This window comes from Staurois parvus, unplaced genomic scaffold, assembly GCF_062004578.1.
Source record: "Staurois parvus isolate SC_StPar_1 unplaced genomic scaffold, SC_StPar_1.0 ptg001018l, whole genome shotgun sequence".
Taxonomy (NCBI): domain Eukaryota; kingdom Metazoa; phylum Chordata; class Amphibia; order Anura; family Ranidae; genus Staurois; species Staurois parvus.
Genome location: NW_028318814.1, coordinates 320,001 through 325,861, shown reverse-complemented (window position 1 = coordinate 325,861; position 5,861 = coordinate 320,001). Strand labels below are relative to the sequence as shown.

The following is a 5,861-nucleotide window of genomic DNA, read 5'->3' as shown; positions in this document are numbered from 1 at the left end:
AGGTTTACAACCACTTTATTCTCCTCTTTTTCACCAAAATGTTGGGAAATTAAAATTCTCAATTTTGCAGAGGGAATACGCTTTGGATTATCGAATACGGGGAGGAACAGACATGTTTGCCCTGAACAAAACTATATGGGCTTTCCAATGAGCTAGGAGGGAGGGGGCCGGCACTGTTTAGGCAGCATTGGGCACCTTTGCCTGCCTGCTATACAGCCATAAAGAGGTTATAAAGTCATTTAAAAACTGGCAAGAAGCCGCACCGCTATTCAATTACATTTTTTTTTTAATATTTCGGCGATAGTTCCTCTTTATTACCAGAGGACTGTACTGACGGAATACAGATCTGTACGTGAACAATCATTTCTGAAACAACTTACGTCTCTAACCGAACAAAACAGTTGTCGACTCTTTACAGTTCCATGAATGAAATAACCTTTCCTTTTACTTTTGTGCGCACGTCTTGGGCTTGCAAGAAGATTTAAGAACTTCTACGGCTTGACTGTAAATGGTAACAACGCTAAAGGCTGAGGTCAGGATTATATTTCGCGTTGCGGATCCGGGTTAACTCTGTTCACAAAAAGAAAAAAAATTGATAATTTGGAGACTTATATCTTAACATAAAGCTGTCTCTAGCTCCTTTTTTTTAAAACCTGTTTTTTTTTTTTTAGAGAGAGAGAGAAAAGTGCCACTTATGTATAGTGCGCGGCTAACCAAACAAAGACTTGGAGAGCTACAGACAGACAAAAATGAATTGCGTCCAGGAGTGGTAGAAGCTATTTGGCTTTAATGTTTAATGGCAGCTGGTGCTTCAAAACCATTTGATAGCTTAAATATTAACTCCAGTTAAAAAAGGAAAATGGTCTTTTCAAGCGGTAATGTTGATATTGCCTGGAGTTACTCCTTAGTTGGCATCTCGAAGGTAGCTGTAATCAACCGAAATAGTGTGACACCACTGCAGTCATTTATTATTATTATTATACAGTACTTATATAGCACCAAAGGGTATGCTCAGCGCTGTACAGTAGCGAGGGGGACGGAACATGAGACAAGACAGTAACAATATAATACACGAGGGGTTCGAGGGCTCTGCTCCTTGGAGCTTACAATCTAGGAGGGAGGGGAAGGTGGCACAGGAGGAGATGGCTGTGGGGGATAGAGTGGTGGGAGGAGTGCAGGAGGTTAGTTGTTAGGTGAGGTCGGGTGTTAGGTGAGGTTGGGGTAGGCATCCCTGAAGAGCAGGAGGGTAGGTGACAGTCTGATGGATTGGGGTAGGGAGTTCCAGAGGATGGAAGAAGTCCTGGAGAAGTCCTGCAATTGGGCGTAGGAGGAGGAGACCAGGGAGCTAGAGAGTAGGAGGTCCTGTGAGGAGCGGAGGGCACGGGTAGGGTAGTATTTGGGTATCAGGTCAGTTATGTAGTTTGGGGCGGCACTGTGAATGGCACATCATGGCATTATCTTCTACTTCATTTTTCTTCATTCTTAACAGTTGATATGCATGTCCCCAGTCTGCTATACAGAGACCTTGTCACTTTCCCTATTCAGCAATAGGGGGCTTATTACAGAAGTGAGGCCAACGGTAAGAATGAGGTCTTAGTTCCACTGTGGAGTTGGCACTTAGCCAAGGTTTCCCAAGGGGTGAAGGCCGAGAGCGCCACAAGTGCAGTAAAAGTCCAGCAAGCCTTCATTGCTCATCACAATACCATCTGACGCTTTTTTCGAGGCTCACTTGTGGTGCTCTCTGTGATGGGAGTCACTTTGTGTGGGGGGCCCATGGAACCCAGCTCACTTTGGAGAGGTGGGGAGACCCCTGTCTCAGCTCCCCATATCCCTCTTATGTGTAAGTCACCCTGTGCCTATTAGGGGTACACGTGATCTGTCCTAATATTGGGGTGGGGGGTTGTTGATTGTTTAATGCCATGTGGTTGCAACCCATTGTTCTATTGTGTGTCTTGCTTGGGAGCAAACTATTATGGGATGTATGTGTTTGTGTGTATTGGCTTTGTGGGGGGTTTTTCCGGCAGCCCTCCCTCCTGATGGGACTGTCTGTTGGTGTGTCTCTTGTTACTGGGTGTGAATTGCCCCGCCCTGTGGCCTTATGCAGGGAGGGGCAGGGGGTGTTGTTCCCTTGAATGTATATATCTTGTATCTGTGTTAAAATAAAGTAGTCTATTTCCTGCTTTTACTTCAAGACTGGTGTCTGTGGTCGGTGTTCTGACGGGGAGTCTAACGGAAATACCCAAGTGCATTCGGGGTCGGGGATGTATGTGTTTATGTGTATTAGCTTAGTGGGTGGTGTCTCCAGCAGCCCTCCCTCCTGATGGGACTGTCTGCTGGTGTGAAGTTTGAATATCTGTGTCTCTCTTGTTGCTAAGTGTAGATTGCCCCACCCTGTGTCATTATGCAGGGAGGGGGAATTGTCCCCTGAGTGTATAAAAAGCCAGTTCGAGTTTCAAATAAAGAGTTTCATGTTCAGACAGACTGGTATCGTCTAGTCTTGTATGGTCTGCTGTGGTGTTTGTTGTCAGTGTTTGGACGGGGAAGTGGTATTATAACGGAAGTACCCAAGCGCAGTCTGGGTCGGTTCCGTTACACTCTCGTCCTTCATTACTCCTATTTAGGCCAAAGTGATGGTGTTGGTGATACGGGCCCCCTGACCCACTGATACTCACCTCTCCAGCACTCCACTACCACTTCTTCCTCTTCCACAATTGGCCCAAGATATCCAAGGCTTCTGGTTATGGGGAAGCATGGGAACTCTTGATGCAGTGCTGAGGCCAAGGTGTTGACAAAATTAGCATCAGCAGAGATCGCTGGAGAGGTGAACATCAATGGATCAGTGGAGCCTTTTTCACAGAAACTGCTAATGTTCCCTTTTTGGAAACAGGTCTGTTAAAAAGCAATTCCCATATTCCTTTTGGGTTGGTTCACACTGGTGGCAGAGAGGCAGTAAAAACAGATGGTGCACCTTTTTACAATCCAACAATCCCACAATCCCACCTCCATATTTTCATGGTGGTGCAGGATTGTAACTTGTTGAGTTACAGAGGTGGTACTGTCTGTCATACCCTGCCATGGAAGTCAATGAAACTAAGCCTCAACCACACACCAAATGTAGCTATGGCCAGTTGTCCCCCACAGTCTTACCACTTTTGGTTCAGCTCTATTCTTTTTTAGGGTTGACTGATTCCCAGTGGCCCCCACAGGCTTACCACCTTGTGATCCATCTCCAGGCCTCTTTAGAGTTGATTGACTCCCAGTGACCCCCACAGACTTACCACTTTAGGATCTATCTACTTCCACACCTCTTTAGAGTTCACACCCTGCTATTGAAGTCGATGGAACTGCGCCGCGACCACATACCAAACACAGCTATGGCAGTTGCAGTGTGGTAGTTCAATGTAAAGCCCCAACTTGGATAGAAAATCTATTCCTCTTTAGGGTTGATGGACTCCCAGTGGCCCCTGCAGACTTACCACCTTGTGAGCCATCTCCAGTCCTCTTTAGGGTTGACTGACTCCCAGTGGTCCTCACAGACTTAACACTTTGTGATCTAGCTCCAGTCTTCTTTACGGTTAACTTACTCCTAGTGGACCCCTCAGACTTACCACTTTTTGATGCATCTCCAGTCTTCTTTAAGGTTGACTGACTCCTGGTGGCCCCCTCAGATCTACTACTTTTGGTCCTAGCTCCATTCTTCTTTAGGGTTGACCAGTGGCCCCTGCAGGCTTGATCCATCTCCAGTCATCTTCAAGGTTGACTAACTCCCAGTGGCCCCCTCAGATCTACTACTTTTGGTTCTAGCTCCATTCCTCTTTAGGGTTGACCAGTGGCCCCTGCAGGCTTGATCCATCTCCAGTCATCTTTAAAGTTGACTAACTCCCAGTGGCCCCTTCAGACCTAATACTTTTGGTTCTAGCACCATTCCTCTTTAGGGTTGACTAGTGGCCCCTGCAGGCTTACCACCTTGTGATCCATCTCCAGTCCTCTTTAGGGTTGACTGACTCCCAGTGGTCCCCACAGACTTACCAGTTTGTGATCTAGCTCCAGTTTTCTTCAGGGTTGACCAGGGGCGGACTGACAACTCATGGGGCCCCCGAGCAATAGGAAATCATAGGGCCCCTGTGTCCTCGCCCACACTCAAAAAAGCCTATGAAAGGTACCAGGGGCATCTCATGGAGCCCCCTACTCACCCTGGGCCCTCGGGCAGTGCCCGAGTGGCTAAATGGTCAGTCCGCCTCTGGGGTTGACTGACTTCCAGTGGTCCCCACAGACTTACCACTTTTGTGATCTAGCTCCAGTCCGCCTTTGGTTTAAATGAATACCCTTGGCCCCTACAGACTTTCTGCTTTGTGGTCTAACTCCAGTCCTCTTTAGGGTTGACTGACTCCCAGTGGCCCCCACAGACTTACCACTTTGCGATCCATCTAGTTCCAGTCCTCTTTAGAGTTGAATGACTCCCAACGTAATTCAAACCACTTACTGAAATGCCAGGTGTCATGGACCTGCCTCCTGGGGGAAATGGCACAATATTACCCTGCACTCACAGTATATTAATGCAGAGAAGGGCGCATCAGTGAAGCTTTGTGCGTCATTTAGGACCATTCTGTGCCAAAAAAGAGGCAAAGATGAAGAGGACTCACATGACCAGTCTAAAGACTTTTAGGAAGAGAGGGGGGCTGGGGGATGGAAGGTGGAAGTTGGGCATTAATAGTAGGGAAACATGGTCATCTTTTACGCAGATGGGCAGTTTCTGGACTAATAACTATTTATGAAGTGACTATAACCCCCTTCCTTTAGCAGGTACATTGTTACTGGAGCTAACAATGTTGCAAAAAAAAAAAAAAATCAATCTTTTTCTAGCCGTTAGTTATGCTATGCTGCGTAATTTAATCATTTGAATACGTCCAGCAGGTTGCTCCATTATCGCACGGTTTAGTGCATTTACATCAAATTGTCCTTTTTGAGAAAAAAAAAAAAAGATACAAAGAATAAAAACAGTCTTTTGTAGCTTTGCGTGTATGTACCTTGGCTTTTCCTGGCGATGTTTTTTTTCCACAGAATCCCTGTAATAAAGCATGAAGGTAATAGAATGAATATAATTTCAGCAATAAGGGAATCCGACAAATCAGGGGGTAAGGCTGGCTAGACAGAGTGAAGCAATCAGCTCTATTATTAGCCGCGCGGTAGAAGGATTGATGTACAATAGTGTGTGCGTAAGCATGAGCCGGGCGACGTGGACAAAATTTTAATGGTGAAATTCTCATAGATTATAGCTGCTTTCATTAACATTTTCACACATCGCTGACTAACAAATGAGGAAAAAGGCCTTCCTTACCAGCAGATTTATAATACGGACGCCACGTTTTATGCCTGCGCACCAGCGACGGAGTTTAATCTACCCTAACCAGAGTACGCCAGGATTTTAATGGCTTCCAGAAGGGGTTAGAGTTGGGAGCCGCGAAAAGGGCACGCCGAGAAAAAAAAGCATGGAATTTTCCATCGCTTCTTTTTTGGTGTGATAAGTCAGTAATCCTAACCTATTCTTGTCCACTCCCATGTCCCTTTAAAGAGTTCTGAGGTCGTTGGGGGCCGGAAGGGTCATGTGACCTTCCCATCTACCGTGGCGTCCCTTTAAAACGTTCTGAATGCCCGGAGGCAGGAAGGATCGGTGATCATGTGACCTTCCTGCCTATCCTGGCATCCCTTTAAAAAGTTCTGAATGCCGGGAGGCAGGAAGAATCGGTGATCATGTGACCTTCTCACCTATCCTGGCGTCCCTTTAAAAAGTTCTGAATGCCCGGAGGCAGGAAGGATCGGTGATCATGTGACCTTCCCGCCTATCCTGGCGTCCCTTAAAA

The 5,861-nt window shown here is 46.5% G+C and overlaps 1 long non-coding RNA gene across 1 annotated transcript in view; it reads right to left on the bottom strand.

Annotated features, from left to right (window-relative positions):
- Positions 1 to 4,888: 4,888 nt before the first annotated feature.
- The window catches only part of LOC149441166 (uncharacterized), a 42,832-nt gene continuing 41,859 nt past the window's right edge, over positions 4,889 to 5,861 (bottom strand). Inside the window, exon 3 of the long non-coding RNA XR_016307430.1 lies at positions 4,889 to 5,066. This is a non-coding gene — a long non-coding RNA (uncharacterized LOC149441166). The remainder of the gene's footprint in view (positions 5,067 to 5,861) is intronic.